Source organism: Halichoerus grypus, chromosome 4 (genome assembly GCF_964656455.1).
Source record: "Halichoerus grypus chromosome 4, mHalGry1.hap1.1, whole genome shotgun sequence".
Classification (NCBI taxonomy): Eukaryota; Metazoa; Chordata; class Mammalia; order Carnivora; family Phocidae; genus Halichoerus; species Halichoerus grypus.
Genome location: NC_135715.1, coordinates 183378698 through 183406420, shown reverse-complemented (window position 1 = coordinate 183406420; position 27723 = coordinate 183378698). Strand labels below are relative to the sequence as shown.

General features: G+C 38.4%; 1 long non-coding RNA gene across 1 annotated transcript; it reads left to right on the top strand.

The window, feature by feature from the left end:
- Nucleotides 1-7916: 7916 nt before the first annotated feature.
- LOC118530810 (uncharacterized) lies at nucleotides 7917-27453 on the top strand. The gene is made up of 3 exons (XR_004914816.2): nucleotides 7917-8036; nucleotides 9326-9465; nucleotides 27278-27453. It is a non-coding gene; the product is annotated as an uncharacterized LOC118530810 (long non-coding RNA).
- The last annotated feature ends 270 nt before the right edge of the window (nucleotides 27454-27723 follow it).

The window sequence follows — 27723 nt, the reverse complement described above, 5'->3', positions numbered from 1 at the left end:
AAAATTGTTATGGAAAATAACAAAATGGCAATTTATCATTGGAAAAAGTTACACACTGGAAATTGAAAAATTCACTGAGAAGGACCTATAGTATACTGGAGTTAAGAGAAAGTAGTCGGTGTCCTTAAAATATAGATCAATACAAATCACTTAACCTGAAAGAAAAAAAAGTTTGGAAAATAATGGAGAGAGACTCAGAGACTTGTAAGATAATATCAAAAGACCAAATGTGCATGCAGCCATCTGAGTCCCAGAAGAAGAGAAAGAGATTACGATGGAAAATATTTCATGAAATGATGTCTGAAAACTCCCCAAATTTGGTGAAAGACATAACCCAATGGATACAGGAAGCTCATCAAACCTCAAATAGATTAAAGTCAAACCACACCCAGGTATATCACAACTGAACTACCGAAAATCAAATATAAGGAGAAATCTTTAAAACAGACCAAAGACTGACACATTACATGGAGAGAATTGAAGATTTGGAGACTACAAATTTCCCCTCAGTCACCAAGCATGCAGAAGAGAGTGAAACCATATGCTTAAAGTGCTGACAGGAAATAACTATCATCCCAGCATGCTATACCCAGTGAAAGTATGCTTCAGGAATAAAGGGAAATAAAGACATTCTAAAATGAAGTAAAACTCAGAGAATTGGTTACCAATAAACTTGCTCTGAAAGAAATGCTAAAGGAAGTGTTCAGGTGGAAGAAAAATTGGTAAAAGATGAAAAGTTGGCACTTCGACAGTGAAGGAATCCAAAATGATAAATATGTGGATAAATGTAGTAGGCTATTTTTCTCTTCACATTCTTTAAATTAGGTATAACTATTGAAAACAAAATGTATTTCATTGTTTAATGAACTTTTTAATGTCTGTAGATACAGACATACGACAACTACAACATAAGGAGCAAGATAAAGGACCCGGTAGGTTGGTAAGCTGACGACATTTATTTGAAGTGAGAAAATATTTCTAAGTACACTGTGAGAAGTTAGTCCCTAATACCACTAGTACAAAATTATACAAAAATATGTAGTCAAGATTTTCAACAAGCTGAGTCTCACAATCCCATTTACAAAACAATCCCCAAAATAATGACTCCCAAATTTATATGAAATGGCAAAAGAACTAGAAGAGCCAAAACAATTTTGAAAAAGAACAAAGTTGGACTACTCACACTACTGAATTTTAGGACCTGATATAAAGTCACAGTAATCAAGACAGCATAGGAGTGCAAAAGGGCAGATATACTGATCAATGGGGCATAATACCAAATCCAATAACTCATCCACACAACTACAGTCCCTTACTTTTGACAAAGTTTCAAAGATGGATCAAAGGAAAAAGGATAGCCTTTTCAAGAAAACACGCTGAAAAAATTGGACACTGACAAGCAAACCAACCCAAAACAACAACAACAAAACAAAAACCAAAATCCTTTGACCTATATACCTCATGACTTATATAAAAATTAACCAAATGGATCATCAACCTAACTATAAAACATAACATTATAAAACTTTTGGAAGAAAACAGGAGAAAAATCATTTGATTGTATTGGTGATTACCTGACTCTATGCTTTTGTTAAATTTCATAAAACTCAACATCAAAAGTGTGAATTTTCAGTATGTGAATTTAAAAAAATTAAAATTAAATACTAGTCATTAATAATAGATAACAACTTTTACCCACTAATGTCATACCAGTGCCATTTCTCATACTTGATTATATACCTGTGGGACTCTAACCTCTTTGGGTGGCAATGCTGAGTAAAGCAGTTTTATATACACTAGCATCTCTACATATCAGAGAGTGGAGCCATTAAAAACAAAGCTCCCTTACAAGGCTCACATGACTGAGTTTGGAGGGTTAAAACCTGACTCTTAAGCATAACAGCACTGTTATTTCCAATCTATTTCTAATCTACTATAATCTAGAGCATGCCAGCATGCAACAGTTATTAACATGCTATTGTTAAAATATTTAAAACTTTTATAACAGTTGGCAAATAGCATCTGCTCCTAACTCTGCAAGTGCCCATCATCACCCTAGTCACCCAACCACTTCTCCAGATTCTCCCTACAATCCAGCAACTAAGAAGTTAATGTCTGGCACAGTAAGGAACCCCTAAAGACTGCTCCAGCAGCGAGGCTAAGTCTACTTTGGTCAGTGCCCAAGCCAAGCCGGGTTAATTACTTTCATAATGACTCCTGGTTCAGCCTCTGTCAGGTGCATCTTAAATGTCCTAAAACATGATAGGCCCTTATATATTGAGCAGTCTTTCTCTTCTCCTGGACATGGTGCAGAATAATGTTAACAGATGAAGCAAGTTGAAGTCATAATCCGCTGTAATCCTGAAAGAAACTCTAATCTCCCTGTAACAGTTTGGTTATGGTGGTGTCCTGAAAGGAGAGAAAGGTGCCCAGCAAATTCTCAGGTTACTCCTCTGTCAAATTCAATATTATGCTGAGGATGACTGCCTTATTCTTTGTCTTCAACCCACACACCCGTCAAGTTTTCAACTAATGCTTATTGAGTGAACTAATTGAATAGAAATGTTTGTACTTCTGAAAATATAAAAACATTGTAATAGAAACATTTAAAAGTAGCAGAAACACATTGATCACTCAAAGTATGCAGATATATAATATTTTATTGTATTAATATTGTATATTATACAGAGAAATAAGCATCTTTGTTATGCTACTAATAAAAATTATAGAGTACATTATTTTTAGTCTGTATCCTAAATCTGCTTTAGTGGAATAAAAGCTGTTGGACAGGAGAATTTTACAACTATATTTTCATGTTCACATGTGATATTTATATACAGAAAAATCTATTTGTTTAGGATTTTTTAACCACGTTGTATAATTGATACACAAAGAACTGCATATATTTAATATGTACAATTTGATGAATTTGGGCATTTGCAAACACCCATGATACTATCATTAGAATCAAGGTAATAAACATAGCCAACATGTTCCAGAAGTTTCCTTGTGTCCTTTTGTGTTTTGTTTTGTTTTGGTTTCATCTTGTATGTGTGGTAAAGAATACTTAACATGAGGATCTACAGTCTTAAATTTTAAAAGTGTACAATATTGCATTGCTAACTATAGGCACTATGTTGTACAGAAGACCTCTAGAACTTATTCATCTGGCATAACTGAAACTTTATAACCATTAGGATTTTAAATGCATGCTCAATTTATTGATTACAAACTCAAAAATTTATTTTCCTTGAGCCTGGAGTACACTGTGCATATAGTATTCTATTTATAAATCTAGTAAATTTTAACAGTTAATTTCAATAATGTCCTTGATTAATATTTATCAATTCAAGTTAAGTGGACTAAATCCCCTTAATTAATTGTTTCCACTTCTAACTAATTTACATTTCCTCCAACCTGACTTGCCAAGCAAAATCTGTCAATATTAAAAAAAAACACACACATTGTCTCATAAATTAAATCAACTGTAAAATTCAAATTCTTCCATCATTCCAATCTCATTTACAAATTCAGTACAATTCTTACACACTTTTCAACTAAATGTCACAAGCTTAAAATCGGTCAGAGTTTACACTGGAATTGTAAAGCTAATTTGTTAGACATTTTTTTAGGCCCATTATCTCACCCATTTTAAATGCCAAATATATGCAAATTGTTCCCAGACTTAGAGTAGAATTATTAATGCCATAGATTTTTAAGATTTTATTAACTACATTTACTTCTAGTACTTTCCCTGATTTGACATTCATTCACCCACTAAGCAAACATTGTTATCATTTCAAATAAATTGATGTCACCATCCTAACAATTGGGAGCTATCATCTTAATTTGGCTGACTGCATGTAGTAGCCATATATATTCAGCAAAGTAGTGAGGTTAAATAAAGGGTTTTTATCCAGAGATTCTTATGGTCCATCAATGCTTGCTTCTATAATTGCTGTGAAAACATAAGATTTAATTTAGGTTCTTCAAAGGGAGTTTGTTCTGCAACTCATCTTCTTGTTCAATTTTTGCCATAATCTGATTCTTTTATCTGACTTTTTAAAACAGGAATCTGTAACCTCCTACTCACAGTGTTGAAAACTTTAAAACACACAGCCAAGTATGGTTCTGGCATAAAGATAGACATATAGACCAAGAAATAGAATTGAGGGTCAAGAAATAAATCCATACATCTATAGTCAAGAGATTTTCAACAAGGATGCCAAGACCATGAATGCGGAGAGCAATCTTTCAATAAACAGTGTGATAAAAATTAGATAATCATATGTAAAAGAATGAAGGTGGATTCCCTACTTCATATCATTTTCAAAAACTAGCTCAAATTAATCAATAACCTAAATGAAAACAGAGGCATAAATCTTTGTGACCTTGGATTATGCAATAGTTTCTTTAAACAACACCAAAAGCAAAAGCCACCAAAGGAAAAATAAATAAAGTAGATTTCATCAAAATGTAAAACTTTTGTGCTTCAAGGAATACTATCAAGAAAGTGAAAAGGCAATCAACAGAATGGGTGACATTTGTAACATTTGCAAATCATATACCTCATTAAGTACTTGAATCTAGAGTATAGAAAGAATACTTTACAACTCAATAATAAAAAGACAATTAACCCAATTAAAAACTGGACAAAAAATCTGAATAGGCATTCTTCTCAAAGAAGATATACAAACGGTTAATGAGTATATGAAAAGATGCTTGACATCATTAGGCATTAGGGAAATGCAAATTGAAACCACTATGAGATACCACCTTATACCCACAGCACTGGCTTTAATCAAAAGTACATACATTAAGTGTTGGTGAGGATGTGGAGAAATTGGAACCCTCTTGCATTGCTGGTAAGAATGTAAAATTATGCAGCTACCCTGGTATGGCAGTTCCTCAAAAAGTTAAACATTAGGGTTACCATATGACCCAATGACTCCATTCCTAAGTATATACCCAAGAGACTGAAAATATATGTCCACACAAAAACATGCACACATATGTTCTTAGCAAAATTACTCTTAAAAGCAAGAAGGTGGAAACAACCCAAATGTCCATCAACAGATGAATGAATAAAGGAAAATGTGGTAAATCCATGAAACACAATAATATTTGGCAATAAAAAGAAGTGTTGGTGCATGTTACAGGATAGATGAACCTTTAAAACTTCATGCTAGTGGGAAAAAAACATGCAAAAAGCCATATATTGTATGATTCCATTTATATGAAATGTCCAGAATAGGGAAATCCATGGACACAGAAATTAGATTTGTGGTTGCCAGGGATATGGGAGAAGGTGGGATGTGACTCCTCATGGGTTACAGAGGGTCTTTTTGAGGTGATGAGTGTTCTGGAATTAGTGGTGATCGTTGTAAAACTTTATGAATATAAGAAAAAAAACACTGAATTGTATACCTTAAAACGGTGGATTTTATGGTATGTGAACCATATATTTCCATGATAAAAGAAAAATAAAAATGAATAAACTAGACTGAAGAAGTTTGAAGACAAAAGGATAAGAGAAGCCAACACTGCTTGAGTGGATTAAGGTGACCAGGAGCAAAGGATCCACAGCAGAAGATAACTATTACACCTACTCTACTTTTTGGAAGTACTGAGGTTCAGCATCATGGAAATGGAAATTTCTAGTTAAATAAGTATCCCTCTGGATGTCTGTACAAGGGAAACTTAGGTCCAAAGCAATTCTAGGTTCAACACTCTACAGTTAGCATGGAATTTTGGCCATTTGGAAGCAAACTGCTGTGACCTTAAATATATTTGGGTAGGAATGATTTGTAATTACACCCAAACATAATGTCATCAAGCCAGAGAACTATAGTACCTTATAACTTAAAGGTTAAATTTAAGTTATACTGTAAATATTAAAATAATTGCATTTTTCCCTGAGCACTTGTGCAGGCTTTACTTATTTCTTGACATTTCAATGGCCTAAATTATAGTAACTATTTTGTTTCAGTTGTCAAAACTACACATTTATGTCTATCTTCACTCAAATGTATTCAGACAATACAGTATTTCCACTAGCCAAGACTTTATTTTTTGTCTTTGTGTAAATGTGGTTTATAGGCTTTTAATCAAGAGTTTAGAATATTTAAGAGGTAAATTGTTACTATCAGTCTGAATTTCCAACTGGTTATTAATAATTACCCCCTGAAAGTACAGGAAGTATCCCAAAATCAAAATGTATAAAGAGTAATTAATGTTTTCATCATCATGTTCCCCATTTCTGCTTGACTCAACACCATCCTCATAACCCCCTTTCACTTGCCTTACCCACAGTGCAACCAGTTAGTTCCCATTTAATCAGCATGATGAAATATCTCTCATGTCCACTAACTTTTCTTCATTGTCAGTACTATCACAATGTGAGCCTTTTTACCTTACATGTGAACAATTATAATAACCTTCACAACCTTCTTTCCAGTGCCTATCCAACTATCTACTTTGGGAGGACTAGTACTCCTGAATCATTACACTGATTGGTTTACTCCCCTACTCTAAAAATTCAAGGACTCTTCTTGCTCATAAAACAATCTAAATTCTATAGGGAGGGAAGAAACTCACATGCTATGCATATGGATAATAAAATAACCTCTGGAGTCTAATAGACATGGGTTTAAATTCTGGTTTCACATTTACTAGAATACCTTCGTCAAGTTACATTCCATAATCTCAAACTCTTTGACTATAAATATACTCTTACCACTTACCTCAGAAGAGGTGTAAGGATCAAGTGAAATTACCTTTGTGAAGTAGTTAACACATCTCAGGTTCTTAGAATAGTGCTTCCAGTAAGAAATCAGATCTGGAATCTTATCTCAGTCCCTGGCTCTGTAGGGATGGGAGTTGGTTTCCTGGTTCCAGTGCACAGAGGTCAGAATCATGAACAAATGTCTACTGAAGACAAACCAACAAGACTGTGGATAAGGTGGAATTCATCAGTGCAACAATGTGCATGTCACTCCTCACCTCATCTGGCAAACCTCAAAAACCACAAAGCAGTGACCTCTGGTTCTGAGCATGCTTGCAAATCCTGTTCAGAGGAAATAGCTCTTTTGTGTAACCCGTTCACCTGGGAAGCAAACATTTTAAAAGTAGGAATAGGGGCATCTGGGTGGTTCAGACAGTTAAGTATCTCCCTTAGGCTCAGGTCATGATCCCCGGGGTCCTAGGATGAGCCCCGTGTTGGGCTCCCTGCTGAGCAGGGAGCCTGCTTCTCCCTCTCCTCTCTCCTTGTGCTCTCTCTCACTATTTCTGTCTCTCTCTCTCAATAAATGAATAAATAAATAAAAATAATTCTTTTAAAAAATAAATAAAAGTAAGAATAACTTCATAAGGGCACTAACAAGAACAACGGAAACAATGAATATGTCAGTAGAAGATGGAGTCCTGGAATGTTGGCAAAGATTGTCGAGTTTAGCCTTTTCCCAATTTCTTAGTCTTTTATCTCTACTACACATTAAACTTACTACTTGACAACTTTTTCCTTAGTTTGCCCAACATATGGATGAAACACTAAAATAGCAGTTTATTTTCTGCAGTTTCTATGTTGGAAACGTTCAGTAGGTGTTGGAATCTGCATTTGCATTTGCTGCACCAACAATTTAAGATTACTTTTCCACATTTCTTTGCTGGCAAACAAATGCAGTGTGGTAATAATAACGTCAAATAATGTCTCATTGTTAATGTCCCTTGTATTATGTTATGGTGCAAGTAGAAGTTATGTTTTGTTCTCTTGCTCTGAGAAATATGCTGAATAGCCTGCCTGACTTTGGAGGAAGATGCCATGGCAGAAGACGAATTTACATTTCTCTCAGCTTTCATATGAAAACTAGCCAAGCTTTTACAGATGTAGTTTGTGGCCATGTGACAGGACAATGATCACCAGGTCCTGTTGCCTGCCTTAAACTGGGTTTCCTAGAAACAGACCCTGAGACAAGAACTATGCACAAATGGATTATTAGGGGGTGCTCTTGGATGATACCTACAAGGAAATAAGAAAGGTAAGCCTGGGTAGAGGTAAAGCTGATTTGAACTTCTGTTGCAACCAAGGCTTTAGCCAATTCTATGGGGAGCTCTGAGGCTGGGATAGTATTGCTCCAAGTTAAGAAAATGTGGCTGGACCTTTGTATCTTTGCATTGGCCAGTCACCATCAGCAAGCTACCTCCTGAGAGAACCTATAGCCCTGATTGAGGCAGCTCTTTATGGTTGAGGGAAACTCCCAGTGAGGGATGGAGTTGTATCAAGTGTTAATATTTCCAGGGGTTGGCAAGAGAGGGAAATGAATGTGTCATCTCTGAAGAAGAGATCCGGTAGTTACTATAAATTCCCGGAGAAATTAAACCATATGTTATAGACTCATTGGGTCTTGTCTAATGAACTAACCTGTCATGAGACTTGATCACATTGTAAAGGAAATGAAGTTATCCAGCTTATTTTAATGCTCAGAGCACCACTTAATCTATTTAAATTATACAATTCAGGGAGAGGAAAAAAAACATGAAGAAAATGAAACTCTTAAATTTTTTATGGGCATAAGGTGTTAGGGAGTAACATCTATTTTACTTTAGATACTCTAAACACAACTTTGTTTGGTAAAACAAGAAATTAATATGAATTAATCCAGAGTGCTTAGGCCTTACTTCAGTGTGAGGAGTGACTTCAATATTTTGTTCACTAGTATTGCAGTATCAACCCTAATTTGAAGCAGATAAATAAGCAAGATTGATCTTGACAACATATGATTATTTCAGATTTTGGTAAGCAGTTTCTTTGCATGAAAGAAGTTTACAGATGAGTGTTCTCAAGAATAGCACATGTGAGGGACTGAAGGAAGCTGGATTTCTCACAAGTAGAAGTTATACTTCAATGCAATTGTAGCAAAGGCTTTGGGGCTGATATGCTATTCAGAGATGTATTGAATTTAGTCAGAGGAGTAGGCCAAACACACTGACCAGCCGTCATGTATGACTGTCCTCAGGGAGAAAGTATAACTTTGGATGAGGTAGTTCCTTTAAGCCATGGGTAATTTCTGTGGATGGACTCAGCTGTGAGCCATCAGCAGGCAATGCTTCTGGCAGCTGAGGGAATTAGTACCTTAGATTTGGAAGAGGAATCTTGATAAAACAGAACAGCAGTTGCTATAGTCACACTCGTACCACATGGATCTAGTTGCTTCCTTCACCTCCTTAAGGATTTTGGTTGGCTTCTTTTCTTGGGGAAACTTATAAGAATGTTAGCGATTCTGGTGCTTCAACTGGTACCAATCACTCTCTCTTCCGCCCTTTTTAGGTTCCCCTCAACTTTAGCTAGCACGTCTGCTGCTCAAGGTGACTTACTAGGTGGGACAATTCAAATCTTCTGTGACTAAAAGGAATGAGCCCCTAATCATAATGACTACCCTATAAAATTTTACCATCAAAATTTGTTAGGTAAGTAACAAGAGATGTTCAAGTGGATGACCTAGGTGAAAATAGTGACACCTTTCTGTGTCATCTGATCTCTTGGGAAACAGCTCAAATAAACCAGGTGGCATCCATAGCTTATAGTTTGATGAAACTCTTGCTGTGTTCCCTAATGAAATCATTCCAGCTCTGAGAACCAGGACCACTAGACCTGCAAAGCCTAGAATTGAAAGGATAGGAAACACAATTCCTTACATGGTTCTCTGGGAGTGATGGTAACTGGAATATATCAGGTAATGTCCATCTGGGGATGAAATCACATAGTAATTTAAACAGGAGTAAAAATAACTCTAAATAATATAGAAATAGACATAAAAAACCATCACTACCTGTAGGTATAATGCCTTTTCTCAAATACTGATGCCTGGGAACCTATCCTGAGGTCATGGAGTCTAAGGAATCTAGAGGTTACTTAAATCCTTAAATAAATACAGCATATAATTAGTTACTATATGCTCAAGACTTTGGTTAACTGATATTACTTTTCTACAGCTATTTCCCATATCTACTAAAGATAAGAATAGTAACCCAGTTCATGCCACTACTTTAAAATTAGGCTTCTTATATAAGTAGCCTTATACAAAGCACTTGAAAGCAGAGCCATTCAAATATACCTTGGGGCTATAGGGGAAAAAATAGGTAAAAAGTCTTCATGGATATTCTAGTGATGCATTGTTGCATAATAAACCATCTTAAAACTTGTTGGGTTAAAATGACAATTTATTATTATATGTCATGTTTCTGAGGACTGACTGGGATCAGTAGGGTGGTTCTCATTTGTGTCCATCTTTCACACAGTTGCAGTCACATAACAGATGAAGCTGTGGTGATCTGAAAGGTAGACTAAGCTGAAGGTCCAAGAGGGTGCACTCACATGGCTGTCTGCTTTTGCTGGAGATCTTCTGTGAACTTAACTGGAGCTGTTGACCAGAGATCCTAGATACAGTCTCTTTATGAACTTGTGTTTCTAACAGTGGGGCAGATGGGTTCCTAGTGCTCCAAGAGGCAGGGAGCTTAAGCTGCCAGTCTTCTTAAGGGCTACAAAAAAAGCTGTATGGTGTCACTTTATTCAAATCTTTTGCTCTAAGGAATTTCAGGGTCTGCCCAGATATCACAGGAGGTAGAGAACTAAACTACATCTCTTAATAGGAAACAGTAAGTTCACATCACTGAAGACCATGTGAATGCAATCAGCAACAATCATTTAATTCAATAAAATCTGTGACAAATAGTACTTACTCAAATTTCATGAGCTAATTTCATGCAAGAAGCAAATGTCATGACATTTGCAATCTGTTTGCATAGAGAAACACTTTTCTGGTATGGATTTTGATGTATTTCACAAGAATCATCAAATTAATTGGTAGTTAAATGGAAGTGTTGCCATCTAAGGATTTAATGAGCTATAGTTTCCTTTAAAACCAGTTTATTTCAATAGGAGATCCTTATGTAGATCTTCTCCCTATGAAATGTTCTGTGAAACAAGCTAGGCTCTGAAATGACTTTGAGAGGCAAAAGGCTACATAAGCTGAACAAATCACTCAATGAGTAGAGGATGGAAAACTGAAAGCAGTTAGACCATTGCAAAAGCGGTACATTGTGATTAGGAAAGCAGGCTTTGCAGTCATTCAGAATTGGGTGTGAATCTCTGTATGCCCTAAGACAATTCCTTCTTTTGAAAAATGTGTATATTACTTCAATATATCCTGGCAAGCAATAAATGACACCATTTTTCTTATTTACAACTTTTATTTGTAGGGGAGAAAAATTCACCACTCCAAAATGTGTCTCTTTGGCATGTGGATTATCTTAAGCTGATTATTTTTAAGAAACAGAAAGCTTAGGAAGAACCTTTGACCGTCCCCATAACTGCCTAAAAGAATTTAGATAGAGAATTTTCTCCAGGAAGGGAGCTATCACCACAGATTACTATAGTATATCAGGAACTAGGTGTGGTAGACAGGGAGGAACTTAGCAAAGTCTATTTCTAAAAAATTCTTCTCTATGTCCCATTATTTCTGGATGTCCCAGCAAACATTTATTTACCAAACTTTTACTCTTTTGTATCTTCCTATGAATTGCTTTCTTTCTCTTTGAAGTTGCAGATCCCTACTCCCTTCTCCATAGTTCAAGATAACATACCTCATTTTGCCTGTCTTTGGAATCTCTCATATTTATGTGGATTCCCTGTACACACATAATTACATTTTATTTACTCCAGTTAATCTAATCAATAGATACATCTCAATTTAATTCTTAGACCAGCCAGAAGAATCTTGAACAGTATAGAAAAAATTTTTCCTCCCAGACACATTGTAATACTTTTTTTCAAAAATTATGTTTTCCATCATCTTCAGTGAGGAAGTAGTTCACTCATACACAGAGCACCATTTTATCTACTCTCTGTAACTTCTTAAAGCAGTTTCCTTGTGAAAACCATTTTCATGGTTAAATAGAGCTCTATTTCTAAAGAGTTTATTTAAAAGTGGAGAGAATAACATCACTGCATTTCTCTAACTAAAGCTAATATACTTATGAGATAACATTTCCTACGCCCTCTTTATTTCCAACACTGCAATACTTCTTATAGCAGGATTCACAAGTACTTGGTAGATATTAGACATTATATTAATATTTATTAATTTAATAAATTTTTAATACAATAACATTCATCACATCAAACTGTACACTTTAAGTGACCATTTTCTTGCTCCTAATGAGGGACAGAATTATGCTGCTAAAAGAGTCATTGCATCCAAATCATTTTAATATCTTCTAATAATTCAAAGTTAATTTCATCTGTCATTAAATTACTTTAATGGTTTTCAGTCACTAATTGCCTCACCCCTGTTCTGCTGTCATTCCTTAGCATTATCAATCAGGTATCTGACCCTACACTCAGACAGAAATAGCACTTGCTAAAATTGTGAGTGGCATGTCATAGTGCTAATGAGGGTTCCCTAGCCCTTTGGGGACAGCCAAATTTCAGTTCTTATTACTGATGAAACTAATCACATGTTGGTCTGGCAAACTATATGTTGGTTTGAAATAAGAATCAATGGTTGTATTTATGTAAGTATTAGCAAAATCTCTTTCAGCACATGGCAGGCAGACTAAGCTTTAAGAAAATCTTACCCTAGGAAAACCTGGTACAAAATTAATAAGGTTAAATTCAATAGCAGTATGTGAATAATCCTACATTCAGATTCAAAATAAATCCTACAAGACTGAATGCCAGAGATCCTTTTTAAGATCAACTCATGTGAAAAAACTACACAAAAACTTAGCTACAGTCAAGATGATATCAGCACATTAAAAATTGAATTTTTAGGCCATATACCAAGAACTAGACCCTGGCTTGCCTGGCTTTTACAAACTTAAGAAAGCTAATGTAACATTATAACAATTTCATGAATACAGACACATAGACTTATGCAAAGGAGAACAAATGGGAATGATAAAGCCAGCAGGAGCAGGGTTTCCTTTCTGGCCCTGATGGAATAGCTGATAGTTAAGCGGCCATGCTGCTACAAACAACTGGTATACCTGACTATACAGTTAGTGAACAACACAGGGGTCAGGGGTGTTGAACCCTGTACAGTCAAAAATCCACATATAACTTTGACTCCCCCAAAACATAACTACTAATAACTTCCTGTTGATAAGAAGCCTTACTGATAACCGAAACAGTCAATTAACACATATTTTGTATGTTATATGTACTACATACCGTATTCTTACAGTAAAGTAAGCCAGAGAAGATAAAACATTATTAAGAAAATCATAAGGAAGACAATAAAAACATATAAAACCCTCAAAAAAAAAAAAAAAGAAAATCATGAGGAAGAGAAAATACAGTTCCAGTATTACACGGTATTTATTGAAAAAATTTGCATATAAGCACAACCATGCAGTTCATATCCGTGTTGTTCAAGGGTCAGCTGTATATATTTGTGATACCATTTGAATGTTTGAAGGCACTGGGCAGCGATCAACACTAAGGTCCTTGAGAGAAGAGACACACAACAGGTGATTCACATCCATTCTGGCTTTTTCCTTCAAGACATTTTTCAAAACTATGGTGCAAGGAAATAGGACACAGACTAGAACACAGACTGAGAATAGAAGTCTTTCAAGGCATTTGGGGGCAAGTTATAAAGAGGAGATACCTGCAGAAAAGGAGCTGTGAATATTTTCCAAAACAAAACTTACTTCAGTTCTTTGGATGACTCCCACCTGCACATGCACAGGAAAAGACTTCAGAAGGTTTAGCAGGGAACAACCCCTGGGAATCTGGAGAGATGAAAACAGATTTCAGAGATCTCAGCAGGATGGGGAGATACTGAAATTTGGATATACCTAGACGGAGAGACCTTGGCGAACATTCTGGACTTCCAGTTGAGCCTCCAATGGAGCAACTAATGCCCTCCAAATAAAACCATCACCTAGGGTAGTAAAGTCTGTTATGAATGCACCAGGTGGAAAGCAAAAGCTGTAATCTTGTACTTTGAGCACTGAACACAGCAGCAAAATGTCCTTGACCATGGGGTCTAAGCAGGTTAGCCTGGGGTCTTTTGAGGAAGAGTCTTCTGATGGCTAGTGGTTTATAATACATTATCTGGCCTTCCACAAAGGTGAAATAAGATTTAGTGCTGTTGGGCAGTTCACAGGGAACTTACAGTTTTGCAGGCATTTTGATAGAGGCAGGTTTTGAGGGGCAAGTGGTTAGGATTTCAGAAAAATAGTACATTATTCTAATAGGGTCCATAGAATAGATTAATTGGAGACATTTTTGCAAATTTTTCCCCAGGTTGAAAGTCACCTTAGTCATTTCTCTTCTGGTGGGAAGGGGACCTGAGGCAAGGGGAGGAGGAATTGGAATATCTAATAAGTTTGAGGTTCATTGTCTCCCTCATTGTTCTTTTGGGCTGGGGTGACAACATCTGAGGCACTGTGTACTTGGGGGTGATGGAGGCCAGCCTAAGGCAATGTGGACTTCCCAAATGGACACCCATGAAAGGCAGGAGTGGATGGATGGTGTTAGATTCTGAGCATATATGCTACTGGCCTGGCTTCAGGATGGAATTACACATAGGGGCTTTACTGCTGGTGGTCTGTAACTGAGCTTTGTGGGGGCTCCATCCATAATGCATACAAATTCTGGGCACATTGATGAGTTCATTGTAAGGACATTTTTGTGGATGGCAGTTTTACAATCTTGAGATTGCTTCATTAAAATTATAGTAGAATCATTAGCACACAAACCTGTCAGCCAGATGGGTCTGATTTGGTTACTTTGGGAGGGCCATTCTGCCTGGGATGTAATTTGAGGCATAATATAAGGAGGGAGCAATTTATTTAAGCATCATTCCCATTGGCATCATTTAATGTAGGGGGAGGTGAGCTCTGGTGCAGCATCCACACCCGGTGGCACTGTGGCTGAAACCCTTCTAATAGAGCCTGCCAACACCTGGTGTTCAGCCATCCTGCACTGCCATTATATACCTGGCTGAACTCCTTCCAGCACATCTCCCAGGACTGGGTTAAGCCTGAGGGGTCTACTAGCAATCCTATTAGTCCAGGTTGTATACAATAACAGCAAAAGCCACAACAAAGAATAACATTTGCATTTGACTAGCTTGCGGGGACTACCTTCAGAGCAAGTAGCTGAATACTGACTAAGGGAGGAGCAGGGTTGCTTCAGGGCAAGGGGCCATTTACTTCCTTGTGTAAAGTGTGTTAGGAATCTGGCTGAATCTACTGATAGGACACTGGATTCTGGGTTTTTTTTATTGTATAGGGGAGAAAAAGTAATTTTCCCTCTACCCTTCAGGCTCTTGGCTGAGACACCCTTGTAATAAAAGACAGATTAATAGAAGACAAACAAGGTTAATAGCATATATACTTCCTGAACACATGAGAGAGACCAAGAAAAACTGAGTAACTCCCAAAATTGGACCAAGCCACCACTTCAAATACCATCTCCAGCTAAAGACCAAAGATGTTGGGGTTGGGAACCAGTTATGGGAGGTTTCCATGAAAAACACAGTAAATGAGGATAAGGTTGTACAGATTTAAGTCTGCCTTCCCTGTTGATGATCACTTCCAGAGATTTAGTCATCTCCCTCTTCCTGGTACAGAGAGGAAGACAACCTTACAAATGGAGATTTCCTTTATAAATGTAAATTTCTCTTACGAAAAGGTAACTTTTACTCAGTTTTTGGAGCTTTTCCTGTGTCTGCTGTTTCTTGAAAATAAGCCTAAAATAATCCTTATGCCAAAGGGGCATATTTTGGGATGGCAAATTCTGCTCCCTTCAGTGGATTTCATTTCCTAATGTGATTGGCAACCACTAGGCAGAGGATCTCTGTCCCTCTCTCTTTGAGATCCACACAGTTCCACTAATGGGTCCTGGGGCTAGAATTCCGAACTCCTGCAAGATTTTTGATGAATTTGGTTTAATTAACCAGCCTTTATAACCCGGAGAGTGAGGCAAAGCTGGTTGTCTTAGTTTTGCAGCTGGCATGGGGCCATTGTCTGAGCCAATACAATCCGTATAATCATGATCTCTAAGCAATTTGGTAGCTGTTTGTCCCCTTGAGCTATTATAAAGGGGTCATATTGCACAAGGACACAAGTCATAAATGATGTGGTTTGGAATATAGGTGAGGTTCGGTGGGGTGAGGTCCGGAGCCAATGACCAAGAAAGAATTCTTGAGACATCTTAGGTGCAAAAGGGTGGTTACTGAAGCATGGGGACAGAAAGAGCTGCTGCCCCGGATTGTGAGGGGTAGCTGATTATATACTATGGGGTTGGGGAAGGTAAGGAAAAAGGGAGGTTTCAAAAGAACTTTCATATGCTAAAGAGGACCTATAAGACAATGGAGGCCTTCCATTGTCAAGTTATGGTCCTTTTTCCTTCTAGTAAGGAATTAAAGTAAGATAGTTGCAAGCTTCCTGGAGGAACATTACACTTTGCTGGTTTCAAGTATCTGTCAATGGGAGGCAGATTATAAGGACATTTAATTGTATCTACATTCCCCTCTGGAAGCTAGGCCATTGATAGAAATGCTTTGTTCTTGTAAATTGCTAAGACTTTTGTAAACTGAGGGAGACTCATATCTTGCAGGATTGTGATCTCTATAAATTAACTATTTGTTTTTCCTTTAGGGCAGCCAGGAGTGCCTGAGCAATGTCACATATATCCCATGGGAGGGTGGGAGGGGGGGTTGTGGGGTGTCAGCTTCTGCCTGTCCTCAGCTAGCCTTCTGCTCCCTCATCAATAAATATTTGTTGTAATGGTTTCCTTTTAATGCTATGCTAAATTACAACAAATTTAGTGGCTTAAAAATACACAAATATACTATCTTAGAGTTCTGTAGGTCAGACGTCCTAAAATCAACAGGGCTAATATGCTGAGCTGTGAACACAGCAGCAAAAGGTTCCTGACCATGGGATCTAAGCAGGTTCAAAATCAAAATCAAAAGCAATTAGCAGGGCTGTGTTCCTTCTGGAGTCTCTAGGAGAGAATCCATTTTCTCACCTTTTCCAGTGTCTAGAGGCTGTCTTCATTTCTTGGCTCATGATCCGGTCCTGTCAACAGCAATTTCTGCTTTTGCCTTGACATCTTTTAATCTGCCTCTAACTCGACTGCCTTGCTCTTATAAGGACCCTTGTGATTATGATAGAGACATCTGGATAATCCAGGATAATCACCCTATCTCAGTATCCTGAATTTATTCACATCTGCAAAGTCCCTTTAACTTATTCACATATGTATAGGTTCTGGAAAGCAGGACATGAACCTCTGGGCGGCGGGCGGGGGGGGCGGGGAGAGGAGCATCATTCAGCCTACCACACCTTGTAAGTTGAACAGTCACAAGAGACACAAATGATAGTGTAACATAACAATCAGCAGGTTCTAAGTGTGGCAACATGGGGGTGTGCGACTAGGATCTCCCTTCAAGAAAGAACTTGCAAGATAGGCCCTTAGCTGGCAGCCTCTAGTTACAGCTCTTTCTACAGCTTTTTTTTTTTTTTAAATATTTTATTTATTTGACAGAGAGAGACACAGCAAGAGAGGGAACACAAGCAGGGAGAGTGGGAGAGGGAGAAGCAGACTTCCTGCCGAGCAGGGAGCCTGATGCGGGGCTCGATCCCAGGACGCTGGGATCATGACCTGAGCTGAAGGCAGACGCTTAACCATCTGAGCCACCCAGGTGCCCCATGGCGTACAGCTTTTGAGCAAATGTCCGGCTCCTCCTGGGCAACCTCCAGACCATGAGCACAGGGAGGGTCCCAGAACCTGCCCATTTCTGCCCAATGCAAGGTTCTTCTACCAGGCAATCTTTGTTCCTGATTCCCTTTTCTGCTGGCAGACAGTCCCAGATCTGCACCACAGCCCATGTTTCCTTGTCCCCTTCTGCTTTCTCCCTCTTTTATCATGGGTGTCGGATCTACATCACAATCTGAAGGCTTTTCCTGCCCCACTTTGCATTCTTCCTCCATTATCTTTCCCAGGCACAGCCCCATCCCTACGTTCCTCATCCCGTCTCTGTGTCTTCTTGTTCAGCAGACACAAGTCAGTATCCTAGGATCCCCTGACTGACCTGTGGATTTCATGTGGTTTAGAAGGAGAGTGAAGGAAGAGAAATTTCCAGAATGGAGTAATCTGGTAGAACTTCATGGAGGGACACATTGGATGTGTATGTAGAGGCTGAGAGAAGATAAGGCAATTTTGGTGGAGGAGCACAAGAAAAAGTGGGGAAAACAAGGTATTCTTGGAAGACAGGAGATAGGTCCTTCCTGAGTTCCATTGCTGACAGTTAGAAGTGAATAGGCTTTACACTAACTGTTATGGGAGTCCTGATACCAGTGACCAAGATGTGACAGACTTGGACTCTGAGCATCATTATGGGTTCATCCTAAGGTCTAAATACATTTATGTTATTTGTATTTATTGCAACCTTTTATTTTGTTAATTCAAAAGAGGAAGCAAAAGTAAGGCAACCTTATTCTTAGCTGTTACCTTGAATGGACTCCATTATATAGTGTCCTCTGACTCCCTTTCCTATAGAATCTTAGAGTGAGACTTCACTGTATAGTTATATATTTCTCTCTTATAGGGCACAAGTAAAACATTATTTTTTTCGTCTCTTTTCACTGAAGAAAGACCATGGTCAATCTAACCTCTAGGGCTTTAAACTGTGAGGGAGAAAAAAAATGTCATTGGGCTAGGAATTCACTTATTGGATATTCCTTTTAAATTCAGGTGTTAGGTTCACAGCTGCATTCTAGATGTGGTGGAAATGGACACTTCTGTTTGAGTCTGGGCTTTCCTACTCATGGATTATTATCAGACTATATTTTCAAATCAGTATGTTCCCTGCAGAAAGCATGATATCCTCACTCTTCTTTTTAATTGCTTTTACTTTGTATTAGTGTCAAATGTGTGTGTTCTATCATCCCCTGCAAGCATACCCAACCCCCCGAAAATGTAAAATTATCTTCTTACCCCAATAATTCCTACTTCTAGTGAAAAAGAGAAGGAATTCAGTGGCAGGCAGGAAAAGTCTTGGTGAGTTATGAATTTCATTTTAACCTTAAGAACAAGCCTGAAAATTATTCTCCAAGTGGACCAATGGAGTCCCAAAATAGTAACACACTTGTGCTGACAGATGGAGCTGTGGATAAAGGAATGTGTACAGCAATTGCTGCCTGGAGCATTTGCATCTCTCACCAGGTCTCTGCTCTGGCTGTGTATTGGAAACTACTCTGTCCACTAACAGGCACCTGCGCATGCTCTCTTCATTCATTTTTGCTATGATGCGGACCAAATTGTTCACAAGGATCTCTGAAGCAATAATAATTAAAACTATAGCCAGAGAGTTCTACCTCTGTGGTCCTAAAATGTTATCATTTAAAAACACCACCTCTTGTGGTTTTCCCCAGACAACACATCTAGGGAAAAAAAAGGAAGCAGATGAGTGGAATGAGGAAGGGCAGGGGAAGGAGAGAAAAATCTCCCACTCAAGTGTCAATAAACTTGCTTTCTTTCCTTAAAAAAAAAAAAAAAAGTACTTTCCACTTTCTCTTCCTATCTACAGAATAAAGAGTAGCCATATTCATGTTAGGATCTCATTTATTGGTCTGGTTTGTAGGCAGCATAGTAAATACGAACTCAGAGTCTGCATCCAGACTATTTCAATCCACCACCAGCACTGGGAACTTGGGCAAATTTCTGGAACTTTTGGTGCCTCGATTTTTTTCACCTATAAAAATGAGGGTTAATAAGCAGAATTATTCCATTGGTTTGATGAAAGTTAATCTATATGTAAATTTCTCAAAGCTGTGCCTGCCACATGATAAGTTCTGACAAACCTTGCCACCAGTGCAGACCTGACCGGTCCCACAACCTTTACTGGGACTTGATATAAACACAGCAGAGGCTTCTAGTACCTATAACCTCAGGTCGCTCCCCACGACCACAGCAGAGCATCTCCAGCCTTTCTGACCACAGGCCCTATAGTGGCCAGTTAATCAGCAGTGCCCACCAGCTCTGCTTTCTTAATACAAGAATTTCATGGCCTTCTGACCTTGAATCACCTACCTCATTTCTCCCGCCCTGAACTTCGACCCCAGAGTCTAGACTCTCCTTTCAGGCTCCAAAGTAAAACCGCTCCACTCAGGGCTCAGGCTCTTATCACTTGGTATTTTTTTTTTTTTTTAAAGATTTTATTTATTTGACAGAGAGAGACACAGCGAGAGAGGGAACACAAGCAGGGGGAGTGGGAGAGGGAGAAGCAGGCTTCCCGCGGAGCAGGGAGCCCGATGCGGGGCTTGATCCCAGGACCCCGGGATCATGACCTGAGCCGAAGGCAGACGCTTAACGACTGAGCCACCCAGGCGCCCCTCTTATCACTTGGTATTTATTTACTTATTTTAAAGCTAAGTAAAGTATTAGCTTTTATTATTTGAATATCTATGGTAAAAAAAATTACTAGGATCAACAAAATTAAGAGTAATTGGAATAGGTAGATTTGCGTTTCTCACCTGGGAAACATTAGATACAACAAGTAGGTGATGGAGAAAACACCAAGGCATCTGTGCAGCTCTCAACCTATTGATCGTATATAAATGAATAAACCCTATGGTAGTGTTTTGTATTTAAGAAATATTTTTAGAAATAAATTTGATTTACTTATAATGTGTATTGGATTTATTTCAAGAAAATTTTTAAGAGATTTATTTATTTATTTATTTATTTATTTGAGAGAGAGAGTGGGGGGAGGGGCAGAGGGAGAAGGAGAGAGAGAATCTCAAGCAGACTACATGCTGAGCACAGAGCCCAACTTGGGGCTCAATCCCACAATCCTGGGATCACGACCTGAATCAAAACCAAGAGTCAGACACTTAACAAATTGCACCACCCAGGCGCCCCAAGAAAACATTTTAAAAGAAACATTCCCACTGATTTCTTCCAATGCATATTAGATACATTTTTTAATATTTGAGTTTTGATCACCTGGAATTTCTTTTAATGAATCAAATGCAATAAGAATTTTTTTCTTATTTTTATAAATGGCTAGTTATACCAGTATTAATAATTGATTAAATTCATGTTTTACCAAATATTTAAAATATTAGTCTTTATAAGTAAAATTTTCATATATTCATATAACGGTGAGAAGTCTCTCTTTAGCTTCATTGATTTGTTTGTGCTTCTTCTTTCCAAGTGTCTTCATTAATGTAAAATTTTAATATACTTTAATATTTCATTGAACCAGGGCCCTGTGCCTATGACTCCTTATTTTCAGAGCAATCCTGGACATTATTGAATGATTCTTTTTACAAAAAACTTCTACCTTCAATGCTATTTCCTGAAATCCCACAAAGCAAACAAGCTCCTATAGTCACTTTAATTGGGATGGCTTCAATTTCTATGCCAATGTAAGGAAACTACATCTTTACAAAAGAGAATTTTCTATTCTATGATGAAATATGTTTTCCCGTGACTTCCATAATTCAGTAAAAAACACCATTTAAGGGGTGCCTGGGTGGCTCAGTCAGTTAAGAGCCTGCTTTTGGCTCAGGTCGTGATCCAGGAGTCCCGGGATCAAGCCCACGTCAGGCTCCTTGTTCAGCAGGGAGTCTGCTTCTCCCTCTGTCTCTGCCCCTCACCTGCTCATGCTGTCTCTCTTGCTCTCTGTCTCTCTCAAATAAATAAATAAAATCTTAAAAAAAAAAAAAATGCCATTTAACTGCAACCAAAGCAGGACCTCCCTGAGTCTGATTGTGTTTGGGAACGGATTGAGCAACAAGAGCCTGGAAATCCACCTACCTATGAGATCCATTCTGTGAAGATTAGGTTGGTCAAGGACTTCTCTAATACTTTTGGCAGTAAAGGGTTGGCAAAATAATTTATGAAAGTGGATTGAGAAATATTTCAGAGACAAATTGTGGCATAGGAAGACATGGTTTCTGTTCATGTGTAAAGTTACTCACTCCCATCCCTAAAGTGCAGGGAGCTCCTTCCTTCACAGTTGATTTGAATGTCACTGAACCATCCACACTTTGTCACTTGATTCCAATTAAGAACGATATGCTTTTGTCAAGTGGCTGTTTGTGGCTTGTCTGGGCAGGCAGCTTGAGGCCGTGGAGCTGCTCTTAACTAAATGGCCACTAAGGAATTAAGCTGATGCCTTGGCCAGCAGTAACTCTTCTCTAACCAGCTAAGCCAATCAGCCGTAAGTATCTTCTATACAATTTTCTTCTCATTATTTTTATACGACCTACAATTTTCTAAAATAGGATAGATGCTGAACTCCTTTGATCCATATTCATGTTCATTCAGACATGTAAAGTTCAGTAGATTCAATAGTATGCAGTGAAACTTTTTTTAAATGTCAGTTATTGGAATTAGAAAAGTAACACATGCTTATTTTAATAATTTAAACAATAATTTGAACAATGCCTTAATAATGAAGAAGCATCTGAATTAATGCCAACCCTCTCAAGTAAGCACTGCTATATACTTGATTTAGATGCCAAAACATATATACATATATGTGAAGCTGTGGATTTTATGGGGCAACTGCCTGGCTTCTCACCTCTGTGCCCCGCAGTTTTGCGCAGAACTGAGGTAACCACCTTCATCCATTGCAGGGCAGGGCCAGCACCGTAATAGCACCTTCAATGTGAAATCTTTTATGGCATTCTCAGAGTACTGAGGAAAGGTATGCATTCTCTTCTTTAAAAGAAAAGACACAGTTGGGGCCCCTGTGTGGCTCAGTAGGTTAAGTGGCTGCCTCTTGATTTCGGCTCAGGTCATGATCTCAGGGTCCTGAGATCAAGCCCAGCGTGGGGCTACACACTCAGCCCTGAATCTGCTTGAAGATTCTCTCCCTCTGCCCCTCCCCCTGCTCTCTCTCTCTCAAATAAATAATCTTTTTAAAAAGAAAGAAAGAAAAAAATCACACGGCCAATCAACAACAGCCTTTTTTGTTGTAGAATCATCATTTTCCCTCCAGGTTGGGAAAATACTGCAGAAAAGCAAAGGCGTAATCCTTGCCATTGAGAAAACTGAGACCCCCCTCTCGGTTCCTTTCTGAGGAGCCTAGAAGTCCTGACCCAGTATTTCTTAACTTTGACTGGGCCTCCTGAAACACCCTCCCACCCCCCCGATTCTTTCCACCCACAGGAACCCATGACATTTATTGTCTCTCCCAACCATTTGATGCTTGTTCTCAGTCTTTTGGAACTGCTGGCATTATCAATTTTAATGCTATTTACTATTAGGCATGTCTTGTCTCTTTAACTAGGATACAAATTCCCTGAGAAAAGGGACCTTGTATTTTATTTCTTTATATCTATCACAAAGTCCAAGAGGCCATTATGCTCATAATATACACTTGGTAAAAAGATACATACAGGTAAGTGGTCTCAACGTTTTACACACACACACACACACACACACGAACACGCACACACACACACACACACACACTTGGGTTTGAGTCTCACTTTGGCCAATTACAAGCTGTGGAATGTTGACAATTTCCTCCTTGATAATATTGGGATAAAATACCCACTTCACAGAATTGTTGTCAAGACTAAATATTACATGTAAACACTTCACTACTTATTATATAAATGCCAGGCATAAATAGGGTTGGTAAATATTTGTTGAGAAAAAATACAGAGCTCCTGGTTTGTAATCATTCATATAATAAGAGAATGAGATTTGAAAGTGAATTAGAGGGCACCTGGGTGGCTCAGTTGGTTACTGCCTTCAGCTCAGGTCATGATCCCGGGGTCCTGGAAGCAAGTCCCATCGGGCTCCCTGCTCAGCGGGAAGCCTGCTTCTCCCTCTGCCTGCCTCTCTCTCTGACAAATAAATAAATGAAATCTTAAAAAAAAAAAAAGTGAATTAGTGATTATCTATCTTAATCTTGTTTTACAGATGAGAAAACACACAGAAGTGATGTGTTTCAAGAGTATACAACCAGGGTGCTACTATACATACTTAATAAAAATTCTGTTAAATAAAACCTCACACCTTCAAGTGCAAGCATTGTTAGAATAATTAATATGCTTCGAGGAAATCTTTTATTCATAATTAACCTATAGTTGATGATTATAATCATTTTAGTAATCTCCCTGGTTAAAAAAAAATCTTTGTCTTTGAGCTGTTACATAAATACATAAGGCTAGGAAATGTGAAGGTACCTGATGGTGAGTTGAAAAACTGTGTTCTCATCACATCTAATTTATGCAGATTTAAACACGCTTATTGTGAAATCAACCGTATCTGCCTGATGTTGAGGGAAGAAATACACGAATAGGATTAACAATGCCCTATAGAATACCCAGCTCCTTGTTATAGAATAGTTACATAACTAATTATAATACTGAAGTGAGAAAAAAAAACCAATAAAGAAAACTAGTGTTCATTTCTTCTGATTTTGTGGCTGACAGCCCTGGGCAAGGCATGCTGGCCAAGTATGGAGATACTGGGCCCCTGAAAGGAGGGGCAACTGCTCACCCATCTTCACAATTATCTTCATTCTCTTGCTTCCTCTGTATTTAAATCTGCATGATTAAAGTACAGGCTTGCCAATGGAAAAAGGTGGGCCAGGAGTTCTGACAACCTTGCATTCAGCCTGCCTGCAATGTTCGTGTGCACCACCAGGCCTGTCGACCCTGTTACATGTGCCAGGAGAAAGGGCAGGAAAACTGTACTTTAAATACCAAGCTCGGAAATCATTAGGCCATCAGCCCATTTTAATAAAGAATAAACATGCTTTTTCCAAGGAAAAACAGAGCCTTCATCTTAGGATTTATTTGCCTTTTAAAACTCTAATGGAATCTTCATAGGGAATCTGTGTTATACCACCTCATAATGCCGGCTTCTGAAATCATATGTTAAGGAGTCACCGAGAAACTCGCTGCCATGTGAATCATCTCGCATAAACCATCTCTGTTCCCATGGCCGATCTTCCTGGACAGGTAGGCTATATTCTTTTAATTACGGATTTGAACACTTTGAACACAAAAGGCACAAATGCAGTTAAAAACCTCCGAAGGATGACCTGGAGGAAGAGTCTCCCAACCAAAATTTTACTTCCTGTCCTAGCTTCCCGCTGCATGGTTACTAAATCCTTTTTCTTTTTCTTTTTTTTTTTGTTTTCATAATTCAACTTGAGTACATCCAAGTGATCTTTGGAGGAAAAAAAAAATCCAAATGTTGAACTGGAATTGGATTAAAGGTATGAATAAATGATACTCCATCCATCTTTCTCTCCCACCCCTTCTTTTCAAAGACAGTTAAGGCAGTTAAGGAAGCAGTCCCTGCTGGGCGCCTGGCAAGGAGATAATGGTTTCCCACACGGGACAAACAGCTTCTGGAAAGAGCCTCTGACAAGCCCACAGCCCGGTGTTGCTTTGTCTGGCTCACAGCTTCTCTCAGACCTGTTGATAATATTTATTTTACTTCTGTAGAAGAGTCTTCCCTTCTGTGTTGAACTGAGACTGAAATGGCCTCAAAAAGGTGGTTAAAGGCAGCTTGTCCTTTGTTTCAGCGCCATGATTTCACCTTCCAAAAACAGGTGGCAGTTACTAACTGCCGAAATCTCTCTTTCCCTAGCCAAAGACAAATGCTAAGTTCAACAGCCAAATTTAATGGAAAAACATAGGCCTCACTTCATTCTGAATTTGGCAGATTTAGTACACAAGCAGGTAATCTTCCCTGTTGTAGTTAGAACCATAAATATCCAGATGCTGATATTGTGAGACTTCCAAGTCAGAAGCTTAGGGGCTTATTTCTTATGGAAATAGCAGCACACCCCTTCCTTTCTGCATTTTTTCACTGTATATGAATTATTCATAAGTATAAAATACTGAGATTTATTTTTCAGCATGAACACACACAAAAAAAGAGGGAGGAGAACGTATCATAAGCCGCTGAATTTACATTCTTTACAAATAGCTTGGGATCTCAAAGGATTCTTAAGTGAGAAAAACAGGACAATTTTAACATGACTTTTTTACAGAATATTTCTACAGGAACGTCTGGGCAGCTCATCAGTATAAACAGACTCACAGAGGAAATTAGTTCTTTGTACCAGAAGTGAGATCAGACAAGTGTCAGAAAGCACGGCAGGGCTTTTCATGTTTGTGTGGATGAAGAAACAGGAAGAAAAAAAAAATGCAGCATCTGAATCCTGTCACTCATTGTTAAGCCAAATTCTTCTTTCTCCAGTTATTTCTTAGGATTTTGGTACAGGTCACATGAAAAATTCCTCCTTACCTGCCCCACCGCCAGAGATCCTGCCTCAATACTTTTGGAGCTGTGCCTGGCCATGTGTTCCACAAGGGCCTCAGATTTTGGTGCAATGGACCCCTGGACCAAATTCTCAACACCTCAAAAGGCTAGGAAGAGCTTGAGACTTGAGTGCTGTCTGCTAGAGTCTTTATTTTAACAAGACCTTCCGGGAGGTTAGCATAGATGGCACGTTTTGGCAAAAGCCAGGCTCAGATCCAACTAAAGTGAGGGGTGCCCAGCATCACAAAGTTCTCTGCTGGTTGCAGGGCCAGCAGTGTAACGGTGCTGGCATGGGCTGGGCGGGCGGGCGGGCGGAGGGGGGAGGTGCATCATTGATGTCAGCCATTGTGAAGTGAAACACCATTCATCCTACCTCTCAATACTCTGTCACTCTGGTCAGCAGCACACGTTGCCTTATGGGTAGAAATGCTTACATTGGTATAAAAATCCTTTATAAATAGAATTCTGCAAAGCACTGTAAACCTTATACTTGGTGCCTCTGAAGTACCAAGGCCAAGGGCTCAAGCCTTAAAATTTTCAATATTTGGTAATTCGGAAGTCATTCGGAAATGAATTAGTGTATTAAACACTTGGGAAATTTATCTTGTAAGGTAGCAGGACCAACTTCCCTGGAGAGATTAAAGAGTGGAGATGCACTTATATGTAGGTTTTAAGATTCACTTTACAGGCTTCTATTTGGTGTTCAGGCAGTGAATATACCTCAAAGGAGATGACACTTCCCTAAAGTTTTCCTTCTTTCTGGCTTCCTTAAGCTATTTAGGTCCAAGATGCCTCTATTCCTAACCTGTCAACCATGACACTCTACTTGGGATCTGAAATAAGCAGGTGAAGATTAACATTAGAATTTCTCTGCCTGGGTTGTTTCTTCTTAAACAGAAACAAACAAGATGGTCAAGAAGATGGGCACAGTCAATTAATGGTATTTCTGTCTTTAAGTTTTGTATTTAGGGTAAAAGTGGAATGGTACTCCCATGAGAAAAATTTGGAGGAACACCATCTTTAGGTCATGGCTGTCTTATTACGGGGGCATTTGAAAAACTCAAAAACCTGTTTAGCAAAGTACAAAGAGGACAATGGATGTCACCGTTCAAGAGCTGTGTGCAGCTGTGTGGAAGGTAAGAAATAATTGATACAGATTTTGTTTTATGGTTGAATGGGACTTTCTCTCCTCTCCCCACAGTCTGATTTCCTGAATAAGAGTCGATATATAAGGCAGTGGAAAAAACACCAATTAAATTAATTAATGCATTAATGCACTAAATGTGCATTGGATCCTTGCTATGAACAAAGCACTTTTCTAAGCACTATGATTGTATCAGTGAAGAAAGCAAGAAGGAAGATATTCCTGCTTTTGTGAAATTTACATGCTAGTGTAAGGATAC